Below are 10,712 nucleotides of genomic sequence, written 5' to 3'. Positions count from 1 at the left end.
TGTCCCTCTGTCGCTGTGACAGGAATCACCTTCACCTGGAGGTCTGGAATGACAAATGACTGTTAAATGTACTGATATTATTCTCAAAGTAATAAATCACTGACAAAGAACCACTGTACCTGTAACACTGAGAGAAATTCCACTGGACAAATTCCATTTTGAGTTGAGGAAGTCAGTAGCATCTCCGCAAAAGTACGTATTGTCATCAATGTCTCTGGAATCATTGATTGTTAGAGTGGAGTTACTCTCTTTAGACTTGTCATACATAACACGATCATCTACAGAGATCTTCTTCTTCTGGCCCTCCCAGTCTACAGTATACCATGTCTTGCTTGAAGTGGGATGTGTAACTGAGCAGGGCAGATCCACTGATGAGCCCTTCAAGGCACAGATGTGGCTGCTTGCTTGTCCCAGAAATCCTGAAACAGAAGCTTACATGATCAAAAGATCTGGACAGATTTCTTCATCTAAAATCATGGCTTTATAGGCTATTTGAATGATGATAGTGTGAGCCGGGCGGTGAGACAATGTTTTTGTATTTCTTTATTCTTTCTTTTGCAGTGTTTAATTATTTTTTGAGTTGTTATGTTTCCTTTTGAACTGATGCATGCTTTTATTTTCTAGACGTGGTTTTGTGTTAATTGTCTCAAGCTTGATCACCACTGCACACCTGTTGTCTATTGGCACCAATCTGTGCTGGATGGAGCACAAGAAAGACAGGCAGTGCGGGGGGCCTATTAGAAAATAGATGGAGCTGAGTTGACCAATTGAACAGCACCAGAGGAGGGACTTAACCTGTTTGGGGGAAGTATATAAACTGTCGATACAGGAAGGCACGGGGAACACAGACAAGGAAAAAACACACACTGAGTGGACGGAAACACACACTGAGGGGAAGCGGCGGAGAGGGGAGCAGCTGACGGCCCTGCCTGTGGGCAAGGTAAGGTGTGGGCAACTGAGCCGTTGCGGCTTGGGCCCCTCTCTCTCCCTGCGTACCTATGGGCGCACCGTAGATGACTGACGGGGGATGGGAGAGAGGGGGGGATGCCCAAACGTTGTCCCACACCTAGGTTGCTGAGACCCACAGGCGGGGTGAGGCTTCCCCGGCTCGCCGATGTGCCGTTTCCCTGCAGAAAACATGCAGTGACTGACAGTGGGACGCAGAAGCAGTGGCAGATCGCAGTGGCAGCAGCGGCAGACCAGAAGCAGTAGCAGACCTGAAGCAGCAGACCTGAAGCAGCAGACCTGAAGCAGCAGACCTGAAGCAGCAGACCTAAGCAGCAGCCCAGCAGCAGCAGACCAGAAGGAGCAGTGGGCCAGACCGAAACTCAACCCAAACCCAGCCTTGGAGCACCGCTCGCTAGCGGCCAGCAGAGGGAGAGTGTAAACTCTCCCTTCCGCGTAAGTCTTTGACCTTCTCGGTGTTCCATGTGCTTGTGGTGTAGACGTGTAATAAGCAGGATGTAAGCAAAGGACGGTTGACTCCCCTACAGTTTGTGTCTGTAGGTCTGACCGAAGAGGAGAGGAGGCCCCCCCTGCATGGTGGACTCCGGATTCCCCCAGTCATCCAGCATGGGCTCGGCCCAGAGTTTTAGCTGGACCATTTGAGTTGCTGTATTTTAACGAAGACATTTTAGCTGCTGCAGTTTTAACCCCCTGTCTTTTATTTTTAGACTTAGGTGAGCACTGTTGTTGCATTTTATATTTTAGCCATTAAAAACTCTTATTCCTTGCACTGTGTCCTTCTTCACCTTTTTTGATACACCACTGGTTTTAACTGCTCTCCACCCGATGAAACGAACCTGGTTTTAGATCCCTTTTTGTGTTATTTAAAAGAGTCCTAGGCTCTTCAAACCTAGGTGGCGTTGTCGGTTTTAAATTGAGTGCACGCCTACAAGCCCACCACGGGCGTCACAATAGCCTGCTGTGAATTAAGTGCACTTGAAAAGTTCATTTTAGCACTAGAAAGACCACAGCAGTCATTTGGACCTTTTTGAAATGTATTATGTGCAATAACTTTGTTGAATTTAAAAATACAACGCTGCTGGTAGCTGACTTTTCCTAAAAGTTTCTGTATTGTCATTTAAAATCGTTTTTATATGAATTACACAAAAGGCAAAGAAAATATTTTTTTTTTACCTAGGAAGACCATAGGTGGTCATTTTGAACTCACTGAATTTCTCAGGGGTTGTAGACCTATTTTTAGTGTGTAGCCTAGCCTATATCTTCACATTTCGGTTTTGTCTTTTTAAAATATATGTTAACACAATAAATGCATTAATCTCTCAATTGGGTATTTATCGTGACTGCGTTTACATGGACTTGAGTATCCCGGTTATGAGGCTTATCCTGCACTGACATTTGCGCGTGAGCCCCTATCGCTGACTGCGTTTACATGGAAGTGAACACCGCTACCGTACACAACACAGCTTGCGCAAAATGACCCGTTTCACTATCAGAATTTGGTCCAGTAACATTAGAAAGTATGGAAGTGCCACACCGTTACTTCCTCATCAGACCGCCGTCAGGGCATTTCCCACTCTACCCTCGCTGCTGTAGGTCCCGCACAGAATCATTTTACCTGGAAATACTCACAGTGAAATGTCAGTGCAATTCGACTTAAAAGTCTCACTTCTGGAGCGATGAGGAAATGGAGTTTTGCCGAGTTTTCTCTTTCGGTGATGAAATAATTAAATGCTTGGCAGCTTAGATAGGAGAAAGCTCTCTGCGCCCGGCTAGCGGGGTAAGTAGGCAGCATTTCGATGCTTTCTCCTATCTAAGCTGCCAAGCATTTAATTATTTCATCACCGAAAGAGAAAACTCGGCAAAACTCCATTTCCTCATCGCTCCAGAAGTGAGACTTTTAAGTCGAATTGCACTGACATCTCACTGTGAGTATTTCCAGGTAAAATGATTCTGTGCGGGACCTACGAGCGCATTAGCTAATGCGCTCGTATGAGCCAGAAGCGCCCGGCTAGCGGGGTCCTATTACAGACTACAGGACGAAGGTGTTGTGACTCAAATGAAAAAGCCGCGCGCTGCACGCAAACGGGGATACTCCACCATGAAGACGGAATCCAAGGTGTTGTGCTCGCAGGAGCTGGTTTGGTTATGAAATATGATTATTAATAATTATGAATTATTAATATTCATAAATTTATTAGATTTGACAGAAAATATTGTATTCTCTGTAAGATTCGGGGCACCACTGTAGTTAAGGCTACAGACCTGTCTAAAAGTCAAGTTATGACTTGTTTAGACACCAAACCAAATTGTCATATCAGTCTCATAGTGATACAGTGTACATTGTACAGTTAATTGAAGGTCAAAGTTCGTAAGCTTCTGTCACAGATTTCCACAGATAAAATACCTCATGAATAACCACCAAGATTCATAGCATTATGTAATAAAAAGATTTAATAAATCACAATATCAATTGACATTAACATAATGATTAAAATATCAGTTCATCACATTTTACTTTTATGACTAATACTCTACCACATCTATAGCTAATACCTAAGGTGAACAAACATTATCAATTGTGTGTGTGTGTGTGTGTGTGTGCTTTAAGTCTGCCTGGCTGGCAGGCCTGAATGTGTGTGTGTGTGTGTTAATTAGTACTTGTGTGTGTGTGTGTGTGTGTGTGTGTGTGTGTGTGAGAGGGAGAAGGAGGGAGGAGAGGGCGGAGTGGCTCGTTCTGGCTGTCTCTGTGATGTAATCACAGGATTGGCTGAGAGGCGGGCTGATCGTGTGTAGACCGCCTCCTTTTCAAAATGGCGGTTTTGCCAAAGTTGAGGAAGGATTGACTCGGTCAGACAGAGGTGGCTGGGGGGCGGTCTGGAACCGCCTCCTTTCCAAAATGGCGGTTCTGCCGAATTTAGGAAGGGATCACTCTGCCTGCCTAGCCTGGGTCACTCTGTGTGAGTGACTAATCAAACTCTCTAATTCAGCTTAACTGTATTTTTGCGGGCGGCGGACATTCTGACCCTCTCTAGACCGTTCCAAGCTTAGCCCTCCCGGTTGAACGGGCTCAGCTGGGAGGCCGAGAGAGTGGGGGAGGGAGAGAGGGAGAGGGAGAGAGGAAGAGTGGCCCAAATGTGGCCGCTAAGTTCTTGCTGAACTTAGCGCTCACCTTCAGGCGTCTAGATCATTCAACAGTGTGCAAACGTGGTACATCAACATACAGGATACTGTAATCAACACATATGATAATGCAATTTAACCCTAACTGCCCAAAACCATTAAACCATGAATGAACTCTCACGTGTGTTCCACGCTGTGGAGCGGGATCCTGTTGGTTGGGGAGAGTTGTCCTACGCGCAGTAGGGAGGATGGCTTTGGGTTGTGGGAGCGATGGCCTGCAGCGCGGTTCACCCTGGCCTGGAAAAGCGGGCAGCGGACGTCTGCTGGGGGTGCAGATGATGCCGGGCGTTGACGTGCAGTCTCTCTGCTCGTTGAGTCGAGGGTCGTGCTGTGCTCTGTGGTCCTTCTTTGTGGCTGGTTGCAGGCCACGGTCTGTCTTGGGCGTCTTTCGTCTGCAGCAGTTGGTTGGATCTGCTGCGGTGTGGCTCTTCTGCTTCTTCTGCTCCTCTTGGTCTGCTGAGCGGTCTGCTCGCGGTACGGTCTTGTTGTCGGCTTTTGCGGTCCAGCTGGGCTTCTCTGGGCAAGGAGAGCGGCTGGTGGCCTTGGTAGGCGATCCCTGGGCCTGCTGCGCGGTTCACCCTGGCCTCTGGTGGCTGTGGTCAGGCCTGGTTAGGCCTTTGTTCAGGGGGTGCAGCGAGCGGGGGAGGGGAGCCGGCTTCTCTGGCCCCTCCAACCCCTGGTTCAAGCTTAGTTGAGACTCTTACTGTAGACTGATAGTTAAACTGCTTTCCAAACAGTTTTGTCTCACTGTATGGGGAAGTCACGAAGGGTTCTCATTGGCTTGTCATGTGTCTTTTGTGATGGTTCTGGCCAATGATAGCGCTCTGTGAGCTGGACTGTGCCCATTCTGTAACGTGAGGCAAGGGAAAAGGGGTTTTTATGGCTTGATTACCCTTAGAGATAAAACAATGGCCGGAATCCTTTGAGGCTTGGCCCCCAGCTGTGCTGGTATCTGTCGGGTGTGACCCAGCCATTTGGTCCTCTCTGTCTTCCCCCGAATGTGAGGCCATATCTAAACACAGGCAATACACTCAAATGTCCCACATTCAAACATATAAGTAATACAGTACAGTCCATAATGTGTCGATCACAACATCCCCCCTCCTCGTCTGTGGACTGCGGTCGACCTGCGGTCCGCAGGCGAGGATGAAGGGCTGTACAGACAGTTTGCTGTAACTTTTGGTCCATGTCCATCTGTTCTGTGGGATCAAAGTGTCATACTCAGGCCGTTCATAGTTCAGGTTTGGTTCTGGGCAGACTCCTAACCATACCTAGACTCATTACCATATAGATAATACAACCTTAAGGTCACATACACAACATCATTTCAAAATCAACATGGTAAACAGGGAAGGGCAGGAGGAGAGAAGGAGAGAGAGGGTGACAGGGTGTGATTTTGAATGTGTGCTGCATTCCAGCAGTGTTGTGCTATGTGTCTATGTGTAGCCATGTGCCAAGCTTTGTCCTATTTTGATGTGGTCTGCCTGCCATAAAGGTGTTATGTTTCACAGCACAGCGTTGACAATGCATCTAGCCTACATAGAGATAAGGGTGAGAGCCGAGTGACAGGTGACTGTCAGGGGTGACAGGGTGGCTGCGTCCAGTCACCCGCCCTTCACCGAGTTTGATGTCATCTCCTGGGAGGGCCTCTGGTGGCTTGAATGCCCACCCTGCCCGTCAGGCGTCTGGCTCCCGTTCGGATGTCTAATTGGGTGGAGGGCCTAGTGTGCTGAGGAGACTCACGCCGTTCGCGCCCTGTGGCGTGACTGTGATGTCTCTTTGGGCAGCAGCTACCCCCCTTGGCTCTGTCCGGCAGAACCAGGTGGTCTGGCCTGCGTGGTGAGCGTGTGTGTGGTACCGTCTCTGGGTCCACACACACGCGGTTGGTGGGTTGAAACTGGCCATTTCTGCTTTTTGCTTCGGTTTCCACCTCCCACGCTATTGAGGCGGTTTTGAGGACCGTGCGCATGCTTCGGTCATACCAACGTGCGTCTAGGGCTACGGATGGGCGCACCGAGTCATGCAGACCGTCTAGGAAGAGTTCCTTGAGACGTGGCACGTCTGATTGATCCGGGCCATTTCTACCTTGACTATATATCTTCTTCAAGCGTCTAAAGTAATCCCTAGGATGTTCCTGGTAATTCTGTTTGACGTGTAAGGCCGCGTTCCTCCCCGCCGCTGACGACTGGGTAAGGATGTACTCTTCGCCCAAGGCTTCGCGAAGCTTGTCAAAGTCATCTCTGATATGGGAAGGTTGCGTTTGGATAAACGCACGCACGTGCTTTGAGCTCGTTCTCCATATCAGTTGAGCTTTCTCTCGCGGCGAGGCGTGTGGCAGAGCCTGCGAACCACGTTCGACTTCGTTGAGATAATCTGTCAAGTGTACCTCGTGACTGGCGGGATCGAACAAGTCAATGTCGTTTGCGATTGACTTCAGTAAGTGATAGCGTGACTCTGCTTCTCGGAGAGAGAGTCCTGAATCACTCTGTTTTGGCAGTAGAGGCTGCAAGAAGGAGTGGCCGTTTGCCCGATTGGGCACCAAAGAGCGACTAATGTCATCATGCCCGGGGTCCCGCCTTTCGGGGGGAGGGGTGGAAGAGCTGACTTCCTGTTTCCTTGGTGGACAGGAGCTAGAAAGTGAGTAAGGCTGGATAGCCTCTGGTGAAAAAGACCTATCAGCGCACCCGTTGGTGGCCTGAGCAAATGACGGTTTATAATGCACAGGGCGGTAGTCGATCGACTCGCCACGGGCGTGATAAATGGAAAGTCGGTAAGACACACGTTCCTCCCTGCAGGGGGTTGCAGTGTGGATCGTTTTGTCATAACCGGAAGTGGCGCTGTCACGTCGTTTGACTGTCAGCGGTTTGTGCTCTGAGGTGGAAGTCAGAGCTGGATGAAAGCGTGAATAACGTCTGATTCTACACGTGGGTTGCTCGGATGAATGACTGACTGGTATGTCATAAGCATGAAAGTCGAGCTCTGAGTCGGACGACGACTGTTGGGCTGAATAGCCTGAATCAGTTTGCTCGTTGTGAGAGCGGTCTCCCCCCTTTCGCGGTGTGGTGTCGCGATGTCTAGCAGCGCGGCTGCTTGCCAGCGCGGGCGCTAAGTGGTGTGCGGGGGTCTGATTCGAGTCGGGGGTTGGTCTAGCCCTAGGAGGCGTGTCAGCCTCCGGTGCCGGCGGGGCTATGGCCCTTACGGCCTTCTGGTGCTCTTGCTGCTTGGCCGTTCTCGCGTTTAGTCGTGCGATCACTGCTCGGGTGGTTGGTGGAGCAGTGCGACCCGAGAGGGGGACCGTTCTGGGTCCGAGGGCCGCCGTGGATCCGGTCGGCATGCCCTTTTGGCTCTGTTGCAGCCGGGAAACTTCGGTACGCAGTCGGGCTAATTCTGTTTGGCAGACCTGGGCTTGTCGATGCAGACCCAGATTGGCCTGCAGCGTAGCTTGACAGCTGTTGCGCAGTCTGCCTATCTGCGTCTGGTAGACAGTGGTCTGCCGCTGATGCGCAGCGTCCTGCACCTGGAATCTGCGATTTTGCAGAAAGAAAATAATTCCCAATGGAATTATTAGGACCGCTAGTGTTAGCATTACAATGCTAAATTCATCTGCTCCTCCTGTGGGCGGGCAGATGAGAGAGGCGGCTACCGCTTGCAAGTCGGTGGCGGCCATCTTAAAGAAAGTTTCAGCGCTGACCATCTTGTGGCAGCGCAGACTCATTGCGATGAGTCAAGCAGCTGTTTTACTGCTGTCAATTTTAAGCAAAAGGTGTGTGCACTCACCGTGTTTGCTATGGCGTCACGTTGTCGTGAGCGTCAATGCCCACAGTTACTAATTCTAATTAAAGAATGGCCCAAATGTGACAGTCTCTCTGTGAGTTAGCTGCCAATTGCATGCAGTTAGTTTGACATCTGTCAGCTGTCACTCGGCTGGTGTCTGCTGTCAGTGTCATCAAGTGCAGGGTGTGCCTGCCTTTCTTTCGCATGCAAATTCACTGTGACTGGTGGTCACAGGGCTTTGTTTACACTTTGTCTCTGGCTCTGGAGGAGACAGGGTGAATGTTTTTGAATGCTAATGTGAGGGGGGGGGGCAGCCTGACTTCCCCGCACCCTTGCCGGTGTGGCTTTCAAATTAGCATCAAAGGTCCCACTTTAAAATGCGCAGCACTGTTTGTTTCTGTTAAAGATCACTCTCTGATAGATGGAACATTGCTATCTCTCATAATTTTAGGTTGAAGGCACAGTGGAAAACAGTTTGTTAACTGTGGTTTCTAACATAAAAATGGAATCAAGGATTTTAAACTGAGCTGTTGTCTTTGGGACTGTTTTGCTCAGAAATGTTCAATACAAATCCTAACTTGTGTTAAGATTATGGGAAGATTCCATATTTTATGATTAGAGTTCCTTTAGTGTCTTCTGACGCATGTGATTTGCTTGGCAAAGCGCTATACAAAACCTGATTTTGGAAAAATTTGAAAAACTTTGATTTTTCAAAAATTTATGAATTTTTATTATTCATGCATATCATATCTGTGGAAATACTGATATTAGAAGCCTCACACGGGGCACCATTTATGTTGTGCTCGCAGGAGCTGGTTTGGTTATGAAATATGATTATTAATAATTATGAATTATTAATATTCATAAATTTATTAGATTTGACAGAAAATATTGTATTCTCTGTAAGATTCGGGGCACCACTGTAGTTAAGGCTACAGACCTGTCTAAAAGTCAAGTTATGACTTGTTTAGACACCAAACCAAATTGTCATATCAGTCTCATAGTGATACAGTGTACATTGTACAGTTAATTGAAGGTCAAAGTTCGTAAGCTTCTGTCACAGATTTCCACAGATAAAATACCTCATGAATAACCACCAAGATTCATAGCATTATGTAATAAAAAGATTTAATAAATCACAATATCAATTGACATTAACATAATGATTAAAATATCAGTTCATCACATTTTACTTTTATGACTAATACTCTACCACATCTATAGCTAATACCTAAGGTGAACAAACATTATCAATTGTGTGTGTGTGTGTGTGTGTGTGTGCTTTAAGTCTGCCTGGCTGGCAGGCCTGAATGTGTGTGTGTGTGTGTTAATTAGTACTTGTGTGTGTGTGTGTGTGTGTGTGTGTGTGTGTGTGTGTGTGTGTGAGAGGGAGAAGGAGGGAGGAGAGGGCGGAGTGGCTCGTTCTGGCTGTCTCTGTGATGTAATCACAGGATTGGCTGAGAGGCGGGCTGATCGTGTGTAGACCGCCTCCTTTTCAAAATGGCGGTTTTGCCAAAGTTGAGGAAGGATTGACTCGGTCAGACAGAGGTGGCTGGGGGGCGGTCTGGAACCGCCTCCTTTCCAAAATGGCGGTTCTGCCGAATTTAGGAAGGGATCACTCTGCCTGCCTAGCCTGGGTCACTCTGTGTGAGTGACTAATCAAACTCTCTAATTCAGCTTAACTGTATTTTTGCGGGCGGCGGACATTCTGACCCTCTCTAGACCGTTCCAAGCTTAGCCCTCCCGGTTGAACGGGCTCAGCTGGGAGGCCGAGAGAGTGGGGGAGGGAGAGAGGGAGAGGGAGAGAGGAAGAGTGGCCCAAATGTGGCCGCTAAGTTCTTGCTGAACTTAGCGCTCACCTTCAGGCGTCTAGATCATTCAACAGTGTGCAAACGTGGTACATCAACATACAGGATACTGTAATCAACACATATGATAATGCAATTTAACCCTAACTGCCCAAAACCATTAAACCATGAATGAACTCTCACGTGTGTTCCACGCTGTGGAGCGGGATCCTGTTGGTTGGGGAGAGTTGTCCTACGCGCAGTAGGGAGGATGGCTTTGGGTTGTGGGAGCGATGGCCTGCAGCGCGGTTCACCCTGGCCTGGAAAAGCGGGCAGCGGACGTCTGCTGGGGGTGCAGATGATGCCGGGCGTTGACGTGCAGTCTCTCTGCTCGTTGAGTCGAGGGTCGTGCTGTGCTCTGTGGTCCTTCTTTGTGGCTGGTTGCAGGCCACGGTCTGTCTTGGGCGTCTTTCGTCTGCAGCAGTTGGTTGGATCTGCTGCGGTGTGGCTCTTCTGCTTCTTCTGCTCCTCTTGGTCTGCTGAGCGGTCTGCTCGCGGTACGGTCTTGTTGTCGGCTTTTGCGGTCCAGCTGGGCTTCTCTGGGCAAGGAGAGCGGCTGGTGGCCTTGGTAGGCGATCCCTGGGCCTGCTGCGCGGTTCACCCTGGCCTCTGGTGGCTGTGGTCAGGCCTGGTTAGGCCTTTGTTCAGGGGGTGCAGCGAGCGGGGGAGGGGAGCCGGCTTCTCTGGCCCCTCCAACCCCTGGTTCAAGCTTAGTTGAGACTCTTACTGTAGACTGATAGTTAAACTGCTTTCCAAACAGTTTTGTCTCACTGTATGGGGAAGTCACGAAGGGTTCTCATTGGCTTGTCATGTGTCTTTTGTGATGGTTCTGGCCAATGATAGCGCTCTGTGAGCTGGACTGTGCCCATTCTGTAACGTGAGGCAAGGGAAAAGGGGTTTTTATGGCTTGATTACCCTTAGAGATAAAACAATGGCCGGAATCCT

The sequence above is a fragment of the Poromitra crassiceps genome, assembly GCF_964638095.1.
Source record: "Poromitra crassiceps genome assembly, contig: HAP1_SCAFFOLD_385, whole genome shotgun sequence".
NCBI lineage: Eukaryota > Metazoa > Chordata > Actinopteri > Beryciformes > Melamphaidae > Poromitra > Poromitra crassiceps.
The sequence above is the reverse complement of the archived record's forward strand: the minus strand, read 5'-3'. Positions refer to the sequence as shown.